The sequence below is a fragment of the Vicugna pacos genome, chromosome 11 (genome assembly GCF_048564905.1).
Source record: "Vicugna pacos chromosome 11, VicPac4, whole genome shotgun sequence".
In the NCBI taxonomy this organism is placed as follows: Eukaryota; Metazoa; Chordata; class Mammalia; order Artiodactyla; family Camelidae; genus Vicugna; species Vicugna pacos.
The window spans coordinates 66,541,050-66,568,811 of record NC_132997.1 but is presented as its reverse complement, the minus strand read 5'-3'; the positions used below and the strand labels follow the sequence as shown (position 1 = coordinate 66,568,811).

Below are 27,762 nucleotides of genomic sequence, written 5' to 3'. Positions count from 1 at the left end.
TCCTGAATGGAGCGTCTATAAATTTTAAGCTTGACTGGATCCCAGACAACAGAAACGAACTATGTGCTCTCTTTCCCCTCCTCTTTCATGTATCTCAGTGTATCTATGTGTGTCTGCATACACGCCATGCAATTGCTTGTTTTAAACTGCAGTGCCATGAAGTTTATTGAGTTGCTCATACACACACAGGTTATATATACATATATATGTGTATATATATACACACACACACACATATGTGTGTGTGTGTATATATATAGTCTTATCATATGAAAGCTACAGTTCTTGATGTAACAGCCAACATATTATCAGTTTGGCCAGTATAATTGATAGTAATAGTTTCATAAACAGAAAATCAATGTGCTTAAAAATAAGTATTAATTTACCTGGAGGTTTGAAGAACGTTGCCCCTTAAGCAAATGTCCTCTTGATCTCTACTATGAAACTATACTTGTTTAATTGACAGAGGGAAGGTTTATGACAGGATGGCACTCTGGACTTTGACACTTATCATGTGATGGTGCTGATGTGTTGGGGGCACAGGGGCCAGGACCTGGCAGCTGGAGCAGCAGCTAGGAGACACTCAGCCTCAGTGACCCTGGCGTGGATGCCTGCAACAGGATGGGAAAAAGAGAACAAATGTGAACGACGTTAGGAAGCTATCATCATACCTGTTGATAGTGAGTTGTCAATAGAGAGGGAGGGAGCTCAGATGATTGTAGAACTTAATCTACAGTATTTAGGACAACAAGATTACCTTTATGAGGAATATGAGAGTCAAGAGGGATTTATCAGCTTCATCATCTAGGATATAGGCCCAGTATACCTGCTGCTGAGGTTAAATGTTGGGTTACAGGCTTATCTTGTGCCTGCCCTTTTGGACCATAACTGGGTCTTAGAACTAGAGATGAAGCAGTTTACATAGAGCCACATACCTGATCATTTACTGGCAGAGCTGGGATTAGGACAGGTGCTCTTGACTCCTAGGGCACGTTCTTTCTGCTTTTTCATGATGGTCTGAAGAAAAGAGTAGCATTTTAGAAAGGGCCTTTGATCTCACTTTAGATTTTTATCTTTGGCTTAATGAATATTTTAAAGAAATCTTGGCTCATGGAATGACTGGTTCTAAACAAATATGAGGAAGTTAAACTCAGGAGATCTTTTCCAAAGCCAAGATGGTTTAATTTGTAACTTAAAAAAAAATGATTCCTCTGCAAAAACTCTACTCCACTAGTAATCAACTCTTAACTGGTCCTCAGGACCTGGCAATTCTGTAGGCTCCCATAATCTGCCAATTCCCAGCTACTTTGAGTTTATTTTAAATACTTCTATTCCAAAATGATGTTTAGGGTACAGTGACCCAGAGAGAATGAGTATTTCCAAAATCATTCTTATTTTCTTAAAAGTTGGTTTAATTGTGGCATAAATAAAATCATTCCAATTTTGAGCCTTTTTTTTTTGCTACTAATAAAATTTCTATTGTATAATAAGAACACCAAATCCAAGAATTCTAATCCCAAAGCTTCAGTTTTTTATCACTTAAATACAGGACTCAGGCCATGCAAATACCAAAGAACTATTTCAGCTCTAAAATTTTTTGGATAGTTTAACATTGAAGAGAATCTTTAAAGAAAAATTATGAGCCAATTTGTCCACAAGTTTGGAGACTGTGATTCTGAACTCAAGGGGACAAGACAGCACTGTTTGAGTGCCTACTCTGTGCCACGCACTGTACCAAATGCTTTGCTCGTATTATTACAAATAATCTGTCCAGGAAACTCTGTGAGGTGGGCCTTTTATCCCCTTCATTGCAAATAATTAACCTGCCCGAGATCATAGTGTCAGAAGTTAGGTCCGAATCTGTTTTGATGCCAGATCCCATGCTCTTAACATTGGGGATCGCTGCCTAATTCAAGAACTTTTACTAAGTAATAGAAATTAACATACATCCCACGTTCAAGTAACTATCATAACAAAGTTAATCTTTGTTTTTTAAGAGTTTTTTTTTTTTAAAAAGGCTATCCATCATTTTCTTGAAGTTGTTCAAGGCTTAAGTTTTAAAAAAAAAAGGCTCTTAAGCCTGATATAAATCAAGAAAGGAAAGTTCCGCCTTAACCGACAGTGAACACTCTTATTGGTTAGGATCGCACGGGCTGACTCATTTCTTTTTTGCTGTGTTAGAGGGCCACACCCTGCATTCCAAAAAACCTCTGCTGCCCGGCCACACCCGCGGCCTCGCTGCTCCAGCCGCTGGGGTTGGCCTCGGCGGTCTTGCTCACAGCTGCCCCCCCCCCCCCCCCGAGAATCCTCCCGCCCGCCGGAGCGCAGGGCTGCCCAGCGCCGCGGTCCTTGCACGCCGGCCCGGCAGGCCGCGGGAGCAGGGCGGCCGGGGCCCGCGGAGGCGCGGGCGCGCCCCACAGCCGGGCCGGGGGTCGGCGCGCCGCCGGCCGCCTTCGCCACTCCGCCTGCGCCGGGGCAGCAGCGCGCCGGAGCCGCGTGCAAACTTGGCGCCCCAGGAAGTTTCCCCGAGACTTTGCCTCCAGGGAGGAGAGACCGTAAGTGTTGCTCCTCCTGGGATGCTGTGCTTCAATAAATCGCTCTCTGGGGGTGGCGTGGTAGCACTCACAAGACGTTGGGACTGGTTAAACGCCGGGAGAAACAGCCTTCCTTGCCTTGCAGAAAGCACTCGGGACCACGGGCGTTGCCGTTCCCTCCACTACAGAGAAGTAAAGGGATTCTAGTTTTTACCGGCCGCTTTGATGCTAAAACATGCAACAGCTATTGACACCTGAGAACGCTCACAGGGTAGTTAATAAAACAGGAGGGATATAGGTAGACTACATCCACAAATCTTCCAAATTTTGTGGGATGCTTCTGAAGAGCCAAGGGTCCGGGGGTGGTTTCGGTTTGGGGTTATCACGCTTTCCTAATGGAGGTTTTTGAGGGAGTGGGGTTGTATTTCCAGTTTGGTTACTCAGTTTCGGGGAAGTACTCGCTTTCTCAAACTCGCTTTCTCGCTTTCCATTCCCTCTACAAAAAAAAGTCCTTCAGCCAACTCCTTTGGCTGGTTGGGAGCTAGCTGGTGAGTGAGATCTGCTCAGTGCCAGAAAGAAGCACATGCGCCCCGTGTTTGGAAATTGAGCGTATTTACTCCACAGCTATGCTTTCTATTTATTGTGGCCAGGTAATCGCTCTTGTGGAATTTGTGGAAATAGATACACTGAGAAGAATGCATGGCACTTGCTTTCCCCTCCCCACCCTCTTCTTTTCCTACTTGTGTTTGCTGTGTGTAGTTGTGACTTAAAGTTGTACCACAACAGGAACCAGGAGACCCAAAATCGATTCCCATTTCACTCCTAACCCTGTTGAGTTAATGGTCACTTTTAACTTTATGTAGAGACAGCCTCTTTTAAAATCTGCTTTTAATTTTAAAAAATCTGTTTTTTATGTAAGAATTTAGTCAACCAGTGCATAGAGAGATTAGTATGGTCCAACTAAATTATTTTCTTGCTAGAGGGTGGGGAGGCAGGGGAAAGGAGAAGCAGAATCCTGTGATTATTGCTGTTAACTAAGGATGTACGCAGCGCCGCAGGTATCACCACCAGAAACACCAACTGTACTGGAAAGGCAGACTGAAGACGCCCTGATAGCCTAAAGGATGACAGGAAAATGTAAACTGAATTATGAAGTTGCAAGTATGAATTATGAGGGTCTGAACAGCATCATTAAACATCCTTCATTTTTGACGATGTAGATGCTAATGCAAAATAGACAAGCTCTGTAACACAGGGAGAGAGTAGAGTTCTTTGGAGCTGACTTTATTTTAGCTCTGTAAAGAAAACTTCTCCAGAAAATCACTTCTAAATGAAATAATTAAGCTAGTTTGTTAAAAATTTTAATTAGTTACACTTTGAACTCATAGAACCATTGCTTCCAAGCTCATAGGCTAATTGTTAAACCCTTCTGTTACTTTTGAGTTTAACCGATTGGATGCCTCTGCCAGAGGCAACACCTTGGGATCCTATTTCTTTTGGGAAACAGCCTGGTATAATGACAGAAACGGCCTGAAATCTACTGGGGTGGTTGGAAAAGCCCCCTCAAGTGGTGAGAATGGGAAAATATTTTAACTCTCTACAATGTCTACAACCTAAAAGGGTAATTAAATTTGAGTTTTGATTTGAGTTTCACTTAACAGCCGAAACAGAGTCGAATATTTAAGTGAGATGCTTTGCACCCACTGCCTCACTTTAATTTTCACAATAATGCTGAGAGGTACAGGTATTATTATCTCTTTTTCAAGATGAAACAGCCTCAGCAAGGTTATATAATCTGTTCCAGATTTCACAGCTAGTTAACTAAGTTTACACTAGAAGGCAGCACTTAAGGATTGTAAGTTTTCCTATGTGGCTCCAGTTGCAGCACTAACATAGTGCTGCCTGTTCTGTGTGAAGTAATCCAGAGGAGGTTCTTGGTTCAAAGCAGATTTTTAAGGGATTTTTAAAGCTCCTCAAGCGCCCCATTGCCAAAATTTCAAAGTTCAAGGAATAATGCATTTACTTTGGAACCTTGTGGTTTTCAAATATTAACTAAGCAAGCCCTCCTCTTCACAAGCCTGGGGCTGCCCCATAGTTGCTAATTTAGGGGTGGGGGCACTTCCTCCTACCTTTTCTCCTAAAGCCCTTCTGGTTCTGGTTGTGCAGATTCTTCCTGCTCCTCACCAGGTACCACTCAGCCGTTCTCTGACTCACCCTCATGTGGCTGTGGGTGTCCAGTGGTTGAATTCTCAGTGTGTTGCTGCACTCCGGCGGTATTTTATATGCTAGGTGAAATGACTTAATTTCTGCTAGCCCTTAGAGTAGTATTGAACCTGTTTGTTAAGAATGGTGAGGTCATGAGAGGCACACGCTGGGAGTGCTAAAACTGTTCTTGTTGGATGAAGGTGGGGAAGTCTCAGCCTGCCTCACCAGGGACAGCCAGTTCTGTAAGAGTCCATCTGCTGGATCATCTGTGGGGATGTCATAGAATATAGAAGAATAATGCCACTTTCCTAGAAGACCATGAACTACAGTGTCTATTCCAGGACTGGGTGTGGCTCACATTCTCGTCATCTCTCTGACACAGGACACCCACCCACCTTTCCAAGCAAAGCAAGGATGCCTCGGCCTCCTCCTTAAACCTAATTCTCAGCCGTTCTAAGTACCTCGAGTCCTTGAGGATGTTGAAAGTACATGCCAGTGTGATGATAAACCATGTTGTGATAATCTTGAGATAGTTTTGGAGAGGAGGAATTCTGCCAGACAACTTGATTTTTGAAAACTCAGGAGATGGTAAATTCTGGAAACTTTCAGAGCATATGTTTGTGTTTAGCAGAATAATAAATCACATTTTTGAAAAGATGGGCTTGGATCATTTCAAAAAAGTGGAGATGATCAGTATCTAGCATCACTCATCTCCAGTTGACCTCATTTCTTTTTGGATAGTTACTGAACAGATATATCAGGGTATGCCATAGGTAATGTCATGTCTGCTCTGGCAAAGCATTGAACAGAGTGCCCTGTGTTCATTACTCAAGATGGACAAATGTGTGTTGGACAGCAGTGTAGATAAGTGGGTTTGTGTCTTGTCATAACCAAAGAACAATCAGTAGAGTGACATCAGACTTGAACAAGGGGCCAGCAGTGTGCCTCGATATGGCATTTGATACAGCTGGACCACAAAGCTCACAGGTTACTAGAGATGGAGAATTTAGAACCAAGGAGGTGATAACCCCACAGTTCTCTGAAACAGTGTAGTCAGTGATTAAGAACAGGGAGTTTGGAGTCTGACCTTCAGCAAGTTATTTGAGCCTCAGTCTCTTCATTCGTAAAATGCAGATAATAATACTTCCCTCATGTGGCTGTTGAAGATGTTGAGGACCAAATTAGATTATTCATGATAACAGAGCCTGACTGTAAATTATGTATGTTTTAGTCTTTTGTTGTTGCTACTGCTTTTTCTCCATGCGGTGATGTTGTGCACATTTCTGGGTTTGCGTTTGAATGTGTGTCCAGAATGGAGTAATGAGGTTTTGGCGAGGATCTAGAAATTATTTGAATAGTGGTTGAAGACACTGGGGACGTGTACCTCGGTGTAAAAGCAGACAGTAATTGTAAAAGTGTACTGTAAAGTGAAGCGGAGGTGGCTCCATTCTGAATTCTGATACATTTCATCCAGTCTGACAAGTGCTTTCTCTTCAGGAGCTGTAGCTTTGTGTAAGAGAAATCTCCACGAAGCTAAGATTTAGTAGAGCTCTTTCCTGGTATCAGTAGAATCCTTAACTAGTGATGTGATCTTAGGCAGTTAATTTAGTTCCATCGCTTTCCATGAGGTGTGATTTACCTACCCTTCAGGGGACATTTGGCCATGTCAGGACATCATTTTGATGGACACAGCTGGGGTGGGGAGATGTGCTGCTGGTCTTTACTGGGTAGAGGCCAGGGATGCTGCCAACACCCTAGAACGCACAAGACAATCCCCGCAATGAAGAATTACCCTGTTCAGATGTCGATAATGCTGCAATTGAGAAACCCTGGCTCAACTCTTCAAGATATGTGTTTCTATTTGTGAAATCTGCACACTGATCTTTGCTTTAGAAATATCGCAGAGTAGCCTTAAGAGTATGTTTACAAAAGGGCCTTTGAGAGTTAATGTAACCTTGAAATCTGCAGATGTATACAGCATGTGTGTTTTACCAGCAGCAGCACGGTAAAATATCATTTGCTCCACTCTGTGGAGGAATGTATTACAGTGGTTTGAGAGTCAGGGAAGCCTATGCTTGAATCTCAGCCCTGCCACACAGCTCTGCTGTGTGATTTGGGGCAAGCTTCTTTATCTGTGAAACCAAATTCATATTTCGTTGAGTTTGGACCATGCTACACAATTTACATACGTAGCTTGTACGTAGTAAGCAATTTTTTTTTTAAGTTATTTGGTTTGGATTTTTGGCAGGGGGTAGTGGGATTAAGTGGTACTTACTAAAATGTAAGATTTGGAAAGAGGATGAATAGAGAAATTGGATTTTAATGTTGAAAAGACGAAAACCAAAAAGGCTTCTTCAGAATTTAGGATAGGTAAATATCTTGGCAAGTGTTGCTTTGACCTTGTAGGTAGGGACCATAACACACATTAAGGTGAGAAGCACTGATTAGATGCAGAGGACCAGTTGCGTGGAAAACAGGAGTTATCTGCTTCATATGAATCTGGAACTAGCCCCGAATGTGATTTCTATGTTCGTGAATTGCTCCACTACAAAAACTTGTAATATTTGTTTTTATGCAGTGTGATTTGCTCTATTTTTTCATATTACTCTTGGTATTATAGTTTCCGGATATATTTTCCAGTGCCTTAAGATATAAGCAACATACCCAGCCACTGAATGTGCAGATATGTCCATTTTGCAGTGCTAGTGATTTCCTGTCCCCTCCACTTGTGCTTCAGCTGTGGACCTAGGGTCTGGCCGCCATCCACCAGTCCCACTGTTTTCCTGCTGCTGTGGCAACGTGGAGCAGTGTGTACCATATCCATGAGATCAGTTCAAAGTTAATGTATTTTGACTTACGAGTGCGATTCTTTTTGTGACAGTTCTTGGGTGGAAGGATCCGCAAGTGTGTCCAACCCACCTACTGTCTATCTGCTTTGTAGAGAAAGAACGCTGTCGCTCTGTTCATCTTCCAGGGAGGTAGCAGTAAGAGACCCAGCAATGGAAAGTTCCCTGACTTACAAAGAGGCTCTTGCTCAGGGTGGAGAATTGAAGTCAGTGATTTTTGTAAAGAGAGGCTACGCCCAAGTTTCTGTCTCTTGGTCCTTAGTGCATTTGAACCAAATTGTTTAAACCTCACATAAAGACATGACTTGAGCCCTCAAATGGAGCAAGTGTTATTCCCCAGCAGCTTGCCTCTCTGTGGGCATCTGGAAATCTCTCCTCTCGGAGCAGTGGGGAGAATTCATGGCTGGCTCTCACCACTAGAGCGATAACCCCGAGGTGAGGTACAGCAGCCCCAAGGGGCACGTAGGATGGAATGCTTGGAGGTCAGAACACACTTTTGACAAATTATGACACAGACTAAGCCCTGTTAGTGCTTGGAGGCTTTCATTAAGCTAACCTTCAAGCTCACTTAACTCTCCTGATTGTGCGGAGATCAAAGGTGATGTTCCAGACTCTCACGGTCTCCAGCTGCCCCCGAGTTGCTGGGTGAGCAGTATTGGCAAAAATGCAGTGATTCTAACAGAGAATCCTGAACTGGTTACCCACTATTGGCATAGGTCTCTGGGGTCAGAAGGCGGGAGTTTGATATTCAAGCCAAGCCGAAAACCAAGTTAATAGTAAACAGAAGAGTTAATGGATAAATTACAATTTTAGACGGTGTCGTGACCACAGTTCTTGAGACCCGATAGATGAACTCTCCCCTTTGGTGCATCCTCGTCACTTTGATTTCTCAGCTGTGAATGAGCTAGAAAATTCCGCAAGCTGTGGAAAGTGTTTGAGGGCTGATTATGGATTTGCAGGGGCTCCTGGGCAGCTACTTGGTGAAACTCTGCAGTGTTTGGTACCAAAAGCCAGTTCTAGACTTGTGCTGAGCCAACAGAGCTAAGGATAGATTTGTTTGGGTTTTGAAAGTGGAGTCTCACCAAAAAGCCCAAACACATTTTAGACACAGAAGGAACAGAGGGATTTAAGATGTCAAAGTAGAATGCAACAGGATACCCGTGTCTAAGGTCTGTTAGCTTGTATCTTTGGCATTTAATGACTTTTTAAAATAAACTTCTTTCAATATAGGTTGTGGCTATAGTTTCCTTTGTTTTGTTTTGTTTTGCTAAAGCAGACTGTCCCCCTTCCCTGAAATTCCTAAAGCCTTCATCTCCCCGTGGAGTCGTTGGCTCCCACCATGAGTGTGGTGTGTGTGTACCATACTCCAGGGCCAACAGATAGATCCCTTCCTGTTTCTGACTTGGAAAAAAGGTCAGACTCCAAAAGAAACTATAAAACACTTCAGTAATGAATGGATCACAGCAGAGGTAGACAAAGTAAGTTAAGAGATTAAAATGGCTTCTAGGGCAGAATTATAATTTAGTTAAAGGTACTGACATGTTTTTCTGAAGGTCCCCTGCCCCTCGTGTAGCATGGACAGGATCTTATCCTTATGACGGGGCCATGTGCAGGCTTTGGAAATCAAACTTTGAGGTTCCAAATCTGAGTTAGAGTCTGGTCTGGCCCTAGTCACTGAACACTGCTGAGCCTACCTTAACCTCACAGTGCACTGTCAGGACACACAGAAGCCACAAAACACAAAACGATTCTGTTCCACGGCCACAGTGCATCCTTGTGATGGTAATTTGGATTCCTCATGAGTAATGGTCTTGGGAGACACATGATCAGCTGATACCAGCACCCAGTGTCCGATCTACATGATGGTTTATATTTCTCACAACGAGGTATTTACTTGGCATTTTACTTTAATGTCACTGAATGTGGTTAGCCTGAACCCTCACCATATTTATGAGTTGCAAGGTTAAAGGGCCAGCCTTGGACGGTGGCGAGTCCCCTGGGATGTGGTACTCTGCGGGGACTAGCTGGCTTCCCCAGTGTTGCTTGTCTTCCTCGTGAATGCCCTTTTCTGTGTGACTGGCAACATAAGAGTGAGATGACCATCACAATGCTAGTATCTTTTTTGCTTTTTAGAGAGCGTTGAGAAGAAAAATGAGTGGAACAGAGTGCTTATTCATGCTGGGAATGTGGTGTTCTGAGTGACTCATGCAAACATGAGTAAAGGAGCCTAGAGTGCATTGTTATAGTAACAATTACAATGTAAACTAACTAATTCCTACTTTGCTAGTTAGCATATTCTATAATTCCCAAGGAAATTGCACAAATCACTGAACAACTGCAGAAGTCCCCAATCAAAGCAGTTTATAGCCAAAATTTCACAGGAGAATTTTTCAGTGCGGTTTTATATTGCTCAGAGTCTTGTAGATTTATGAAATATACTTATATTTGATTCTCAGGATAACATGCCCAAGTCCTTGGGCATTTTAATTCCAAAAGCTGCAGTACTTTTAAAGTCTGTTCATGTAAAACTGTCCTTTTAATACTTTTATATTCCCACTGATATACTGAAAAGTTTCCTGCAGTTAAGTACTATTGATAGTAAGTGATTTTGTACTGTTGAGCAATTGTTTGATATTTATCAGTCTGGTGGCCTAGGAGAGTCACTTTGTTAAATCTTTAGCATTTACTTCTGGGAGCAAAATTCTCAGGTGAATCTGGAGCCTGATGTCATTGACTTTGATTATGTCCATGTAAAGGTCGGAGGTGTGAAAGTAAATGTTTCTAACCCAGAAGCTAATCATCACCAGTCTAGATTAAAGGGAATGTCTTCCACAGTTTCAGCAGAGCCAGGACAGATGGAAGTATGACATGTGAAAACGACACATCACAGCAAGACACTAGGGCAGTCCTGTAGGACAGAGTAAGGAGTGGACTGGGACAGGACGGCGGGGAGCAAGCAGGCGGTCATTCCCACTGGGCTGAAGAATCGGGACTACGAAGCAAGAATTCTAATGTCACCTCTCTCCACAGAGGGCTCCTCCTTTTACTGGGTCTGAGCTCAGATCCTATAGAGGTAGCTATACCTCTTCTCAACAACTAGCATTTATGCCAAACCTCTTCGTTCTTAAGCTACTATTGTGTTCGAGGAAGTTTCATTCTCTGAATGAAAATTTGTTACCTGGGTTATCTGAATAAATTGCGTGTTTGTGTGGTGGGGATCAGGTAGGCTGGGGGTTGTTATATTTGTAAACTGTGAACAGAATGAACAGAAGGGCTGATGGTTCCACAGTGCCTCTCTTTCCCCACTCATTCCCCACCAAACCCCACAGAAACACCCGCAGCAGGAGTCCTTCCCCACAATAGAGATGGTCACATGCTAGACCTCTGCTGTCCCTTATTGGAGTCACTAGCCACTGGCAGATATTTAAGTTAATTAAAATTTAATTAAACATTCTATTTCTTATTCATGCTAACTACATCCAAGTGTTCAATAGCTGCATGTATCTGGTGGCTATCGTGTTGGGCAGAGGAGATACGGAACATTTCCATCTTCTCATTCCAGGAAGATGATTCTAGGAAGAAGCCTTAAAGACATGTGTATTAGGCATTAGCTCCATTCTCAAGGAATTCCTCTATAAAACAAAACATTTCTGGGGTTTAACAAAGTTGGCTCTGTTAGGCCAAATGAGGATATATTATTGAATATTTTAGTTTTCCTCAAGTTTCAACTTTGAATTCCAGCGGAGCATGACTGCATTGGAGAGTAGCCAAAGTAAATTATCAGCACATTATAGTAGAACTGGTTAGTAAGGGCCTCAGTACAATAAAAGAAACCACTTTTATTGACAACGGAGTGAATCTAGTGAAGTTACTTCCACAGGTGATGGACAGCAAGGAGCCCAACAGGGCTGCATGAAGAAACCTAGAGTTCAGAGCCAGCAGAAAGTCATGACTAGCCTCAGGCTGGAGGGACTAATGGGAGGCTGTTGCCAGAGCTCAGGGGCAGATAAGAGCCAAAGCCACAAAGATACCAGGGGAAAGGAAGGTGAGAAGTGCTCCTGCCTCCCATTGGTTGGATCCAGCAGGTGGTTCCCTGTGATAAGGCAGAGCACCGTCAGGGACAAGAAGGGGGATGGATCTGGGGGCCAGCAGGCCCAGGGCTGACACCGCTGGTATCTGTTAAGCTGAGCCCCTAAGGTGAACGCTTAACGTCTCCCCTCCTTCAGGCTGCGGAATCACGCCTTCTTCATATATTGCTTAGCAAATTGCCTTTGGTGTTTCTCTCTTGAGATGGACTGTGAGCTCCTTTGGGTCAGGGATTGTGTTACATGCATCTGGGTATTCCTAGTCCCTGGCACATAGTGGGTGCATTTTAAGACTTCTAATGGATTGGTTCAAAACTTAATAAAGTGCATTGTTTGGAAGATTTTGTTTTTAACAGAAAACTTAAGGTTTTGGGTTTTTTTTAAGAATTTGTTTGCAGCCACTAAATTAAAAAGATAGAAGCTAGTAGCCTTTCCAAGTGGGCAGGGAAGGTGAGGAACCTAGGAATACAGTATCCTGAGTAGGATGAGTGGGAGATGGGAGGGCTTAGAGATAGGGGACCAGGGTAGCAGTCCTCTGGAAGAGTTCATTAGGGTCCAATGCGTAAATGTCTGAACTAGCCCAGTTATCGTGAGTGCTGTCTTCCCAGAGTCCCCGTGGTTTGTAATTTTGGCTAGAACTAGGAAAAAGTGGAAGCCTCTAAAAAGGAACATCTACCAGCAACTAAAAATACTATACCTGAACTGTATTTTTTTTTAGGGGGTGGTAATTACATTTACTTATTTATTTTTAGAGGCGGTCCTGCCTCCTGCATGCTAAGCGTGCACTCTACCACTTGAGGCATACCCTCTGCCACTCCCAATATTTCTTAAATTTCCTGTAATCTCATAAGAGATTTTAAATTCAGTTTAATTTTTCCTGTTTTCTACACTGAGTCCTCTACTATCCTGATTCACATAATGATTTATGATAAATTTGTAAATTTGCACCGAGCATAAAGTAATAAGCATTTGATAAATGTATGTTCACCAAGTGAATGAGCATGTGATTAGGAATCATAATTTAAAGCCCTTAGCCATTTTTCATAACATGAAATCATTGCAGAGATCTCTAATCTAAACTGATATATCTCATTAGCTGTCTTATGTCCTATAGCAGTATTCACCTCCTTTGAGCTGCTCATACTAAAGTCAGGCTTTATCTCTTTCCTGCATGGTTGCTGCATAAGTTAGGTATTATTCCCAGCCATGAATAAACTTGCTGCTGCTTCCATTGTAATGGCCAGACATCCAAAGAAGAGGATGAGCTGATCTCTGCCCTACAGGGGCTCAAGACCTAGAACATGGGTCCATTTTAGTGGAACTAATCCTGTCTTTGTGGGGGGCTCTGCCAGGAGCCTTAGGGTGAGCAGGGCTTCCTGGGGAATGGGAATGGGACCCATATGAGGCTTCTAGGCTAGGCTTAGAGCCCCTGTGAAGACTTGGAGCCCTGAAACAGCTTGGCACTTCTGGGTTCCTTGAGTCACTAAGGGGGACCAGAATGTGGAGGCAGGAAGAGTGGTCTCCTGTGGGAGTATGGTGGTGTTGGGGGCAGGGGGAGGCTTAAATAATATTACCCAATTTTGTTTTTAAGCCAAGAAACTTTGATGGCAAGGAAGTTCTTATATCTCCCTGGATTGTAATAACCCACATAACTCTTTATGAAGGCCAGGGTGTAGGCAGTGGTTACAGGAAGGAGGGGACATACTCCACTTAGGAGAATTCTGTGGCATCAGTGGGATTTGGTGTGAGAAGGGGCAGGTTTCTTTCACTTGTGTAGTGTGCCGTGGGGCTGGTGGCAGGAATGCCGGTAGGTGAGGGGAGTGTATCAGTCAGTGCAGTCTGGGAGCAGAAACCATGCAGTAGTTTGAATAGGGACAACAGTTTAATATTAAGAATTATTAGCTATGAAGGGGTTGGAGCAGTGATGGATTGGCTAATAAGAAGTAAACAGAACCCTAGAATGTAGAAATAATAGATAATAGGGAGCAACCACTGCCCCTTGGGCCCTAAGGAATAAGCCACACCTATACCTGCTCCATATCTTGTTGGAGAGAACACTGCTGCCTGTGGTTCTCTGATGGCAGAGAAATTGCTACAGTGCCAGGCTGGTGGAACTTGGTGAAAGTCCACCATCCATCCTTGGGGGTGCCAGGGAAAGCTGTTCATAGGGAGATGTAAACTGGAGACACTCCACTGAAAACCGTTAGGAGATGGGTGCTGGAGAAGCTGCACTTGCCGCAGGAGCCTGCCAATGGAGTACGCCGGAACCGGGAGGCATAGCACCCAGCAGGGTCTTTCTGGCATCTTCTGCTGGCAGTGTTTAACAGCATCACACAAGCTAGCAAGTGAAAAAATATTTTAGGGGCCCATATCCATTTTTGCAGATCAGGCAGTAAAGGGTGAACTTGTGGCTGACGGGCAGTTTATTGATACCTGGCACAAGGAGGAGAAAGCCCTTCCTTTTCTCAGAACTTTTATTTTCCTTTCATTTAACCAGGCAGTTGCACATGATGTATATATTTTGGGGTGATTTTTATTTTTTCCCCGGTAGTACTCCATCATTTTCCTCAGACTTTGATCACTTTATGGTTTATTACCTGTGTTACATATAGCGACTCATCACTCAGGGACTGTTGAAGATTAAGTTTCTTTAATTTTCTTTTTTATTGTTTGCCTCTTAAACCTTGGGTAAATGCATAGATAATCAGAAATTGGTGCCTCATCTATGAAATGCCATCCAGTCAGATGGCACTTTAGGCTTTTTGTTTAATGCCTGTGAAGATATTTGGTATAACCTAGAATTATAATTGCATGTGAAGTAACTCAGTTTGAGATGTATCTCTTAGGGTTTATAAATATTTGCCGAAGGATTTCACAATATAGTATAAGGTTATGGTTTTGTCTGCGGTGGGTTTTTTATTTAGTTTGCTAGTGCATTTCTTTACTGCTTCTTTGTGAATTTGGAAGGATAGTCCTTGCAGGAGAGCTTTTTAAAGATTTTCCCTCCAGGTTGTTTTCTGCATTCCACAGCTTTGAACTGCTGGATTTCATAGCAAATTCTTGCTCCCTAACACCATGCAATGCATAATTTATTATTTTGTTTAAAGCACTAGAAAAGGATAAAATACTCAGTCTTGACCTTGAACCCAGATTGATACTTGATCTGTCTGTGTTGCCTTCTTTTCCTGTACTTCATTTCTTATTTTGTTGTGTTTCTTCCTCGCTCAGAATGCTACTAAAAACCTTTAAATCCTTACATGTATTTTGGGAGGTTCAGCTATTTTAAAGGCTTATAGATGCACTAAATTTTTTTAAATGGGATTTTTGTTGAAAAACAGTATAAAAGTAGAGAAGATAATTGCCCATAATCTTATATTCAGGTAACCCATGATGACACTGAAATAAATAAAAAAGTGTGCGTACGTGGTTAAAATACAAATGGTACCAAAAGGTACAAAAAAAGAGAAGCCTCCCCTCAGTTGTAACTATTATTATGTTTCTTGTGATTTCTTCCAGGAAAAAAGTGTTCTGGGCGTATATGTGCATGTGTCTGGTTCTCTACTTTTTACATATTTTAATAAAGGGATTCAATTATACATATTTTCTATAGCCTGTTGGGGGTACTTTTTCTGTTGTATTTTAAGAGCTCTTTCCCATCAACACACACACGTCTTCCGTATACACCTTAATGTGGTATGTGCAGGGTTTCATTCTTTCATCCACATTATGGATGTGCAATAATTGCTTTCACCTTTGCCTTGCTTCTGGCTATTTTTAGTAATTGCCAGGTATTTGGGGGGATGAGTGGTAATTAGCCGTTGGAGTTCATTGTAGTTTGCTTTTTTGTAGATAAACGTCTTGCTGATATATCAGTAGGTTACATTCCTAACAGTGAGATTGCTAGGTGAGAGGATAAGTGCTTTTTTAACTTAGGTAAACATTACCAAATTGTACTCTAGAAAGGCTACACAGACTGGTTTTCTTTTATAGTTGTGTCTTTCCCACGCCCCCACCAGCACTATAAATCGCCAGGCTCTAACAGTTTTGCCAATCTGATAAGTTAAAAGTGTTATCTCTTTGTTTTCACTTGTTTATCTTTAATTATAGGTTTTAAATTATCTCTTATTACAGGTTTTTAATTATCTTTTATTACAGGTATCTTTTCATAGGGTCATTGGCTATTTGAATTTCTTTTTGTAAATTGTCTGTTCCTATGTTTTTACTGTCTTCTTCCTCTCCCCCTCCTCTTTCTTTTTCTTCATTTTCTTCTCTCTAGGAGTCTTTGTCTGTATCATATTGACTTATCTGAGATTATTTTAAATTAGAGAAATGAGTCCTTTTTCATATGTATTGCAACTGTTTTTCCTCATGTTATATCCTATCTTTTGATGTTCATTAAAAAAACATTGTTTTTATTTTTGTGTAAGGAATAAAAAAATGTTCTTTATAAAAAGAAATAAAAGAAGGCTGGGGGTTGAGAAAAGTTGGCCATACTTTCTGCTGTTTTTAAAGCCCAACAGTTGTAGTTTGGGGCAGAAGTTTATTTCCATGGATCCTAGGGAGACCCAATACCATCTTATTTACACCAAGACTACTCTGAAGGAGTAATAGGCGTTGGTGTCCTTCTTCTCTGAATTTGCCTAAGTGCTTAGTAACCTACTGAGCCTCTTAAGAGCAGGTGAGCTTATGAATAACTGTATCTATAAATGCCAGAAGTTAGCCACTTGGTGAGATCATTCCTGGTAGCCAAGTTATAGGAAATGCTCCCTTCTGTATCCCAGCACGCGGATCAGTACCCGAGATGAAACACTGTGTTTAGTAGATGAAGACCAGGAAGAGTGAGAAGTCCTAGAAGGAAGAGAGCAGGACAGTGAGCTTGGGTAAAGGGTTCTCTTTAGAATGCTTCAGTCCACTAGATGTGTGCGCGCCTGACATGTAGATACCCCCGGAGGCCAGAACACTTCATTTCCTGTTGTCATAACCCCTGTTCAGTTAGCTTCTGGACATAGTGTATCATTTATCTCATGATAAGTTTTATAGAATATTGAATGTGGAAACAGTGCACTGGTGCCAAGTGTTTGGTCGAACGTCTTCTCTGTTTCATGTAATTACCTGTCCAGACTGGCCGGTGAGAGATAATCGTATCTGTTCTCTTGTGAGTATCATCTTATAGTTACTAAGCAGTACTTTTTAAACTCCATTTAAAATAATGACTCAATCGAGAGTGGATTTCTCTCCAAATTTCTTCAAGGAGCAAACTTCTCCTTTGAACGTGTAAAATGTAAGATTCTGGTTTACAAAAATTGAATGTATAAAAAGCTTGTTACATACACTATAAATTATGACTCAGCCTAAATCCAAAGAAAATATTTGGCTAGTTCATTTAATTAAATATCTCCGGAGAAGATTTTAAGGATTTCCTGACAATTCATATAATCCGTATTTATATACTCACTCTTACATATGGAAAGCCTTTTAATGGTATCATATAAGGGGCAGTATTATGCTACAGTATTTTCTTGGTTTGACCTACAGTGTTGCTCCCTGAAAATATCAATAAATCTTAATTTCCAGTAGGCTCTTGGCCTCTTTTCTATACCATATGACCTGAGATGAGATGTCTAATGACTTTGTGTATTTTTCATAGTTTTATGAAGGCAGTTGATTTTGTTAAGTTGAATTTGGTAAAATAAGAGCCTACAATAGGAAGATAGATTTATTTTTGAGAAAGCTAATACTAAGCTTTGACTTCTATTGCTATTCAGTGACACTTAGTGCAAAAGTAATTGGACATCATAACATTAGGGAACCAGCCATTGTTGTTTCGGATGATCATGGCACTTATTAAGCCTTCATTTCAATGCAGACTGATGAAATAATTGATGATGTCATTAATTAGTGTTGACCAGACACATTTTTTTTGTAGTTTGGTAATTTTCATTTCTCAACAGGATATCAAATGAAAGATAAATGGAGGTTTAAAAATGCCTAGCTCTGTCAAAGGAAAGCTCACAAGTGATTTCTTGGGCACAATGGTTTTGTGCCACTTTAGTCTACCTTACATCCTTATCTATAGCTTATAAATCAAGTTGACTAAATAAGGTCGAGAGAAATTCATTTGTGAATTTGTCTTTGACGTTTCATACAGGAGGATAAATGAGTAAGACAAATGGAATCTACTTTGAAAAATGAGTTTCTCAAAGCAGGAGTGTCTGTGATTTGTTCCAGTCAGCGAGGGCGGGTCTGTGGGTGAGACCTTTGTGCCTTGCTGAAAACCAGCTGACCTTGGAGAAACAAAGCAAATGAAAAATAAGATGCTAATATCAACTGTGACCATTGGAGAAAAAAAAAACTTGAAGGTAATTTTAGGAGCTTTTGCGGGGTATTTTTGGTTAGGTCGTGTAAATTTTTGGTAGTGTATAGATTTTATTTAAAGAAATGCTTTGCAGTTGAAATGAGAAATGCGAACCACTTAAAAATGAAACTAGTGGGATTTCCAGTGAGTGGAAAGCAGAGGCTTTGGAAATGGAAGTTTCTGCATTTGGTTCTCATGCTGCCACTCTTGGTTATACCCAGGTAAGGAATACACGCTCTCTGAGCCCCAGTCCTCAAAGAGTTTTGAGAGAAATAGATGAATTTGGTGGATAGTAATCACTCAACAAATGTAAACATCCTTTCTTTAATAAAGAGCTTCTGGTATTGTGCAGATTGAGTGGGTGGCTATTGGAGAAGCTGTCAGGGACTGCTGAAGTTCAAAGTGCCTCTTACAGCGTACGTTATGGGAAATGGGGCTCATTTAGAACTTACTCTTTTTTCAGGAAGGCAGAGATTTGCTCTGTGTTTTTAGAATGTGACAATCATTTTTCCCATTGCTGGCTCAAATGTCAGATAATTGACCCTGGTTTATGTTGTACGTCTCAAGATGAGGCCTCAAGTCCCACTGACGTCAATTATAGGCGTAAGTATTTATGTTGGAGTGTCTGTGTTTCAGGAGTCCTTTGCCGGTGGTTTGGTCAGACGCGCTAATTGCCGCCACCTTGAGATCGTGCAGTTGCCTTGGCGGCGGCCACATTGAGTAGGTCACAACACATTGAGCCAAGACACTTGGGAGTTTCCCACCCAAGTCCCCTCTGGCCTTGGCGTGGCCCACAGGGAAGTTGGCTTCATCATTGTTGGTCTTAAGACAGGCTCTGACAACTGTCCAGACTTCGCCCATGCCTGATGCATCCTGCTCACATACTAGTATTGAACATACTTGTAATGGAACAAAAAGTCAGTGCCTGTGGTTTTTATACGTTTCTTTTTTTCCCACCAAAGTTGTTTCTGTTCATGTTTTTTTTTCATTACTAGTAATGTGTTGGTATACATGCTGATGAGCGCTAATAGAGAATACTTACTCTGTACTAGACTCTGTTCTAACTGCCATGTGTCTATGATGTGCTTAGTCCTCATAAGAGATGGTACAGATGCTGTTAATATCTTTAGTTTACAGAGGCAGAAAGCTGCAGCATGGAGTGGTTGACTAATTTCCTCAAGATCTCATAGCAAGTAAATAAAAGAGCCACAATTTAAATCTGGGTCATCTCGTGACTAGTACTACACCAACCTTCCTCCCCAATAAAAAAATTAAGACAGTTTAAAAGAACATTAAAAAAAAAACCCATATAAATCCCATCTATCCAGTGACAACCACTCTCAGCACTTTGATGCACATTCTTCTAAATCTCTTCCTTGAACTTTGCTGGAAAATCCCCTCTGTCTCCATTTCTACTTCCAAGGGCTAATTAAGCATTGTGAACAATTTGGTGTTTATCTTCCCAAATATACAAGCAAACACATGCATATGCACAGATAACCCGCACACATTTCTTAATGTCCTTCCAAATGCATTGTCCTGCTAAGTACTTTTTCACTCATTACATTGTGGACACATTTCTGTATGTGTCATGTATAATCTGACACAATTTTTTAATTGATTATTTCGTGTGGACTGTACTACTTTCAGAGGATGACCGTTTCAGAATTTCTTCTAGTGTACCACTTTTATTGATGGACATTTATATTGTGGTCCCATTTTCCTTACATCATTTACAATAGCTGTATATATTTTATTGTATGAAAGTACTGTAACTAATACTCTCTTATGAGATTCAGGTTATTAGAAGGTACCAGGATGAACATTCTCAAAAATGAGGATTTGAGTGCATCCTTAGTTAGTTACTTCCCAGCACCAACTTTATTGAGGCATATGTTACATACAGTCAGATTCACCTCTTTTAAATGTACAATTGAGAGATTTTAAATAAATATACCAAGTTATGCAACCAGCACCATAAACCAGTCATAGAACATTGTCATCAGTCCAGTAAGATCCCTCTTGCCCCTTCATAGTTGTAAATTCCTATTCTCATCCCCAGCTCCAGGCAACCACTATTCCACTTTCAGTCTCTGTAGATTGGCCTTTTCTGGACATTTCATATAATCTATCACTTTTAAGATTTTGACATCCACGAGTAATATTTCTTCTCTTATTCCTTTGAACAATATGACCCATATAAAACTCCTGGCTAGAATTGTTCATTATGTTAGGGCTTTGTACTATCCTGAATAATAATAAAATAATAATAATTATTATTCTACATTTTGTTCTTCTATTCCAGAGAGACAAACTATCTCTATGATTGTAAGGCTTCCCCAGTAATACATGTCGTTATCAAAGGAGAACTGTTGGATTGTTTTCAATTTGTTTAGTTAATTTTTTCAAGTGGTAACTTGATAGTAACTGGGATTCTTGGCTCAGTTTGATTGACAATATGTGCTAGGTTTCCCAGAAGGCATGCTACCAAGACAGAGCAAAAACCTAGCAGAACCTTAAGAAGTGATACCAAAAAATTCTCAATTGTGACGATTCCAAACTTGTTTTAGGAGCTAAGTGTGACCTTCAAATTGCTTTGAAAAGTTGTGCCACCCATTTGGACTGAACAACTCTGTAGTATTAAAGTAATTAAAAATTTTGAAAGTTAAAGTTGCTATTTTATTGCTTTTATAAACTATTTTGAATTACATGTTGATAATTAAAAAATTTAATATAATTTCATTTCAGTATTTAATATTTCAATCTGTTAGTTCCTGCATGTATTTTAGATGCCTACTCCCTGCATTTGTAGAGCTGTGAAGAATCTGATTGTTTTTATATCATCTGTTCCGGGCTTTCTGTTTGAAGTGCAAACAGGTTTATTTTTAATTGTTATTTCAAGTGAGTAATTACTATGTCCCAACGACCTTTGTTTTTAAGAAGCTCAGAGAGAGTAGAGAAATAATCAAGAAGCCTGCCCCTTTTATGAGAAAAAACATGCAGTATGGTATTAACTATATTCTAAAATATCTATTAGCACAGCAGAGTACAAAGTCTAGGCATAGAATTATTCCTGTGTATTTTCTTCTGCAATCTATCCAGGACATAGCAGAGGTCTTCCCAAGTCATGTACTGAACAGAAGTGAAGTGATTCAGCGTCATGGTTCTCAGATGCCCCTCCACATCTCGAGGCAGATTCCATCACCAGCATCCCTTCGTAGGCTCTATCTCTCATTTGTTTTCAGTGACTTCTTTATGAATCAGTGATTACCACCTGAGGAGAAGGAACGCTTTTCTTTAAAGAAAATACCAGGTTGATCTCGAATACCTTTGAAACCTGAATGGTTGCTTAGGTAACAGCTGTTGCATTTTATCTTCTTTGGCAAATGGGCAAGGCAGCTTTCGCGACTTGCGTTTGGCTTCTAAAGGGAAAACCAAAGCAATGGAGAGTAGTCATTGCTTACCTGGAAAAGATAACTCATGTGCACAGAGGCAAAGGGAGACAGACATCTAAATAAACCCAGACACTCTGTTCTTCAGAACTGTGAGAAACTGATTTTCTCTTTCATAGAAAGGAAGTGAGATGTGATCAGATGTGCAGTCGGGATGTTGTTAAACATAAACCAGCTGTCTCCTTCTCCCTCTTCTCCTTCGGTTCAATATCATGGCTGTCCCCTTTCAGATGAGGCCACCGGTGCTTAATCTTTCCTGTGCTCTTCAACATCTCCACCTTGCTTTATTGTGGATGTGTATGATTCACGATTCAAGATCCTTCTCTTGAATTGGCCAGTGTATAAACAGACACTTCCCACAACCATGTATCCTGCCTGTTACTCACAGGAATGCCCTGCTCTGAGTGAGCGCTCATCTCAGTGTGCAGGGAACCACTTCCTCAAGGGTGGTAATTTGGTTTGCAGAGAGTGTACAACTTGGATCTCTAAATCTAGCTGCCACATCAGAGATCTTAGATGATCCGATTCCCTGCAAGGGAATGGGTTTGGAGTATGGATGTAAAGAAAATAAACTGTTTTTTGCTTTTTATCTTACAGTCCATGAATTTTTGAGTAAATTCAATAAAATAAATCACCCAACTGATGCTCACGTTTTGAATGCCCCATCTTTCACAAGAGTGTGCTGAGGAGTGGAGGACAGACTTATCTTGGAAATGCATTACCTAGTCCTGTACAGCTTTCTTCATAACAGAGCCCCTGAGCCCCACACTGAGGTGTGGGGACCCAGCTACTTTAAAGAGAATCTTTGGGTTCTTAGACTGGGGGAGAGAAGATGTGAAAAATAATGCCACTTTGGGGATGTGCTTGGTGGTGGGGTTAGATGTGAGAAGCTAGACAACTAAAAACAGCCATGATTGACTGAGAATCCACTGTGTGCCTGGACTGTGCTGGGTGCCTTGCAACTCTTTATTTCATTTAATCCTATGAAGCAGGTGGCTTATCCTTATTTTTATATCGAGGGAAACTGGCTTGAAAAGGTTAACTTTCTGGAAGTCAAAAGTCGTGGATGAAGTTTGTCTAGTTTATTCTATTTGGAACTCATTTGCCTTTAGACTAACTTGTTTCTTGCTATCTCTGCTTCAAAATACTCCCCCCACCTTCTGCAGTCCTGTGGGGGTTTTTTTGTTTTTGTTTTTTGTTTTGCTGCTTTTTTGTATACTCTTTAACTGTTAACCACTTACGAAGAAGTCCTGCAGTGCAAGCATGCTAGGGAAAAGAGGCACCTGTGTAATGTGCATTGACCTCGGCCTTGCTTTGCTCAACTCCTGGCTGAGCACACTTGAACTTGAGAGAATGGGGGGTTATAAAAGCAAAGGGGGGAGGAAAAGAGGCAGTGTTTAACCTTGGCCACCAGAAGAGTGGCACCGGGAGCCCCCTCTGCCAACCTTAGGGAAGTGCAGACTCCAGAGGCCATGACCACTGAAAGGGAGGTGAGATTTCATCAAGGCAAACGGTCTCCCTTTCATTTTGGTTCAAGTTCTTTATCAAAGAAAGATGAAAATAGAGTGGGAGTTCCCAGAACTGGTTTAGTTCCTTGGAGAAAGTTTTGTCAAGTACAATTAGGACCCGCAGTTGGATGATGAATCAGTTAAGATTGTGTGAAGGAAAAGCTGGGCTGGTCTAACAAGATAACTCACAGGTCTAGGAATGTGAAGGAGAGGCTGGGCTGGGCTAACAAGATAACTCACAAATCTGAGTTCTGCTGGACTAACTTGTAAATCTAGGTTAATTAGTGTTGGTTTTCTGTTCATGTTTTTTGCTAGCCAGCTGGGTTTTCAAAGATACATATCTGGCTTTGGAATGTTGGTTTGCTACCTCCCCACCTCCACTTTTGTGATGAAATGCTGCTAAAGCTGTTCCATGCCTATTGGCCTAATACCCCAAGCTTGTACTTTACCCTATAAAACCTCATGCACACATCTTGGAGGTGCTCAGAGCTTCGGAGCAGAAGCCCCTCTGAGCCCGCCGGCGTAATACATCTGAGTACTCCAACCCTCCAAGTGGTGCTTGTTTCTTGACTGGCCTGTCGTTTCCGTAACAAGTGGAAATAATGAAAAATGACACATGCCCACCATAAACATTCTATTAAACTTAGAAATATCAGTGCTCAGAATGGATGGTGTCAAGACTGTTTCTTTGGACATGGGTCCTCTGATTTGTGTTCCGTGTTTTCTTTCCCCACAAAGCAGAGTCATGACACACTATTGGCAACTTCCAGTCTTTATTTCTTTAAAGCCAGAACATCAAAACTTTGAAAGCAGCTCAGTACTGAATCTGTCTAGATTTTGAGTCAGGTTTTTCCCTTAGAAAATTACCATTGTCTCAAACACACCTAGTTTTTCAGCCATCATTTTTAGCTATTTTCCTTTGTCAAGTGTTTCTAAAGCATTCAATTTAGTTTATAGAAAAACAGCTCACTTTTTTTTCAGACACACATTTAACTTATGAATATTTCATTAAATTTTGTAATAACTGAAACGAACACAGCGTGCACAAATAGGTTTAGAAGCAACTATAACTAAGTCTTGATAAGCACTGCACATCGACCAGTGGGAACAGTTGTCTGGCTTGTCTCAGCTAATTAATACCAGTGACAGTGAGTGGTTGCTGAGCCAGACACATGCCTTAGCATGCTGTGAGGGAGACATTAATCTAGTCTAAGATTGGTTAAGGTGTCCAGGGGAGCCCACCAACTTGTTTAACTTGATTTTTACCGTGAATTGCATCTCATGTTGTAAACATCCAGTATACTAATCATAACAGTAACCCATGAAAGTGTTCTTTGGTATCTGATCACAAAGAAAGTAGCCATGTTGCCAGAGAGAGCAGGGCATGGATTTTGCCATCACCTCAAGGCTTGCTATCTCTGGATATCTCTTGCTATCCTTGGGTTAAAGGGATAAATTCATTAGTTAGATGTGAACCAAACCTCCCAGGTCACTCGAGTGCTTCTGTCAGGCTCTTCCTGTTACGTAAAAACTGAAAGGAGTCCATGCAGATTACGGTCTTATTCTGTATATGATAATTAGTTTATGAAGTATAATTAGTTCATCATAGTGATTTGTTAACTTGGTTCACTACTTGAGTTACTTTAAGAAGCAGTCATGAACTCCGTTATTTTTCCTTTTTAGTTAAGCAGAAAAGATTCATACCCGTCATTACTTGCTAAACCATTCAGTGTTGAATGGAAAACAAACACCTTTTTTTCTCTGAGAATTTTTTTTAATAGAACTGAATATTTAATTTTCCCCCCACAGTATTCAAAGCAAACATTTTATCATTATTACTCTTGGTATAGCCAACTGAATATCAGGAATATAAGAAAGTCTAACTTGGAAATATTACACAGAAGAAGCTGAATTAGCAAACCTATTACATTTTTTAGTTATGTCTCACATGTATACATTGACATACCCCTCTCTGATAGCAGCACTGCTGGTTTTGAGTGAGTTTGTTTTTGTCTTCTTCCCATGGGAATGGAGAATGGCAGTATTATCTTTGGAACAAATTAAGAAGACAGTAACAATGACAGAAGAATAACTTCTCCACATATTTTCCTAAGGCCATAAATAGATAAGTGTATACTTACGGAAAAATATGCCTCAAATTATTTTTTAAAATTTCTCAGGATTTATTGTTTTGTTTCCTCTTAATAAAATATAATGCACTGTTCTACCATCTTTTCTGAGTTAAACAAACCCTGAGGAAAAAAGAGACTTTGGATCTGGCAGCCTGAACATTGTGGGTCAAACTTCTCTTGCTTTCCTGTTCCCCCGAAATTTAGATATGACTTGAAACAGAACAAATAGACAGCTATAAAAGACTTACATTTTTTGCTGTTGCATGTTAGTTCACATAACCTCAGATTTATTTTGATTTCCATTCCATGGTGCCCACTGGCACCAGAAATTGTACAGACTTATTTAAAGACCATACTCTCTCAGAAACTTCACACCATTGAACGTTATGGACAACCTCAAGAATGGCGAGAGGAGTTTTTTTAGTGGATGTGATTCTTGATCAGGTCTGGACAAGTTCTGCCCTGTCAAGTACAGAACGCATCTGAAGTGCCAGGGGAAAACCAGCATTTTGCCACCACCCATATTACCATCCCTGACTCTCGACTTTCTTGCAGTAGAAATTCACGTAGCTGGTGGTGGATGTTTTGGTTCGGGAGCCACTTAACAAGCACTTAGACTGTTTAGGTATCAGCACTGAATCGGTGGTAGACTTGGTGTGCACATCTGACCCAGGGATTCCTGGTGGGCACTGCAAAATAGGGAACATCACAAGATTCATATTACCTATAAGCTAGGAACTAACTAGTTTTTAAGAAAAGCAACCTTCTTCTAAAGGCTCAGAGAGGAAAGATGTGAGAATGGAGTGTAAATAATTTTCCTCTTCAACCCAGAGGGTTGGCTTCCATGGCAGTTTTCCCTCTGCTTCTGTGTCTCCATATAGAGATGGGGTACATGAGTCAGTGACTGCCATGGCAAAGCTCAGGAGTCTGAACGTTCGGGTAATGAGTACCTCGTTCTGGGAAGATGAACTGAGCTCAGTGTCCCAAGGACATGTAAGATCAAAAGAATCTCCTTGGCTTGGGGGTTGGACCTTTATCAGCTCACCTGCAAGATCTTTCGAAGCTGTACTCTTCAGCCCGTGCTTCTGTTACCTGTGTCTTGGATGTTTTGTCCAGAGAATCTTTTTTCTTCTTGAAGGACAAATACCAGAAAAGGTCCACAGTCTCAGTAACTATCCCTATTAATTAGCCTCAGAACTCAGTGCCTTTATCAAATGGAATTTCTAGAACAGTGTACCCTTGCTTAACCCGCCTCCTTATCTGCTATCTGTGCAGTTTGCCATATGTTTCCTGATTTTCTTGTCTGCCTCTGGATCTAGAAAGGAAATGTGGAGAGAATGAGGAAATAGTAAAAAAAAAAAAAAGAGAGAGAGAGAGAAAGAGTGAAGCTTGAATATGTGTCTTCCCAATAAATGACATGCAGTAATTTTGGCTTCTTTACATTTTTATCATCAGTCTGATGAGGTGTTCTTGAGTGTAAGAGTTTGCCCTTTTTGCCTTCCTTTGTTTCTTCTGTCATTCACTTGACCTGGTTTCTTTACACAGAGAAACCGGAAGTGTTTTTGGTCTTTGAGGAAGGAGGTGGGGGTGACAGCCCCCCTGGCCGTGGGGAGCGTGCGTTCAGAGTCCGGTCTCACCTTGTTCGTGGAATGTTGTGTGTATGGCTGGGGTTGTTAAAGAGTGGTGTTTCCACAGTGTATATGTATACCAGCTCATCACATTGTATACCTTAAAAAATAAATTAAGAAGAATAAAGAGGTGGTAGCTCCAGTAGATGTTCATGAATGCACTAGGCTTGGTGGAAGAAACTTCTGTTTACTGTGACTACTGGTTCTCTGGTTAGGAGTGGTGTGTTTCATTCCGCCACCCAACATAAATTTTTTGGTGCATTTATTTTATTTTGATTTTTTTCTGGGCGCCTTATGTTTTTGTAGGTGTCCCAGTGTAATTTTCAAAGCAAAAGTGGGGCTCATACTAAATTACATCTTAGAAAACAACTTATAATGATCATTTTTAAAAATGTAGAGTGACTAGTAGCACTCTATATCCTTTTCACCCAGCGTTGACAACCATCAGCTTTCTGTGGTTCTCTCTCTCTCTTTTTTACTGGAGGTCCTGGGGATTGAACCCAGGACCTTGTGCCTGCTAAGAAAGTGCACTACCGCTGAACTGTTCCCACCCGCCTTTCTGTGTTTCTTGTTCTATGTTTCCCTCTCCCCTACTTTGTTCAGGGTCAGAGGAGGGAGAGAGGGGAGCCAAAGCAAATCTCAGACATCAGACCATTCCCCTCCCAATACTTTGTTCTCATGTTTGTTATTCAATTAATTTACTTTTTGTCTGTTGACTTTTGTCTCTTGTAACTGAAATAACTCTTGGACTGTGCCCTGGTGATGTTATAAAGGTGCGCTCTTCTGGAAGCGGTGTCCTCTGTGTAGTGCTCAGTGGGCTGGTCTTCAGGGACCCTGAGGAGGACAGCCCTGCTGGCGTGGAGTTCGCGGTCCAGTTCCTAGTAGAACCCAGAGGTATGACTGCTGCCTCCCTTGCTTGTAGAGTCAGGTGAAGGGCTAGGCCTTTATTGTGTGATGTTGTGTTTAGAGGAAATAGACCCAAACTGAAGTCATAATGATTTGTGTTACTTATTAAAC

General features: G+C 41.2%; 1 protein-coding gene across 18 annotated transcripts in view; it reads left to right on the top strand.

Annotated features, from left to right (window-relative positions):
• Positions 1 to 27,762, top strand: part of SGMS1 (sphingomyelin synthase 1) — a 264,644-nt gene that overhangs the window by 171,120 nt on the left and 65,762 nt on the right. Inside the window, exon 1 of one of the 18 annotated variants that reach the window (XM_072971543.1) lies at positions 2,281 to 2,555. The exons of 16 other annotated variants lie outside the window; for them this stretch is intronic. The gene's annotated coding sequence lies outside the window, so the exon portion shown is untranslated. Of the gene's footprint in view, positions 1 to 2,280; positions 2,556 to 2,671; positions 2,727 to 27,762 lie in introns of those variants that run through there. One more of the 18 variants, XM_072971544.1, reaches the window with a different exon arrangement.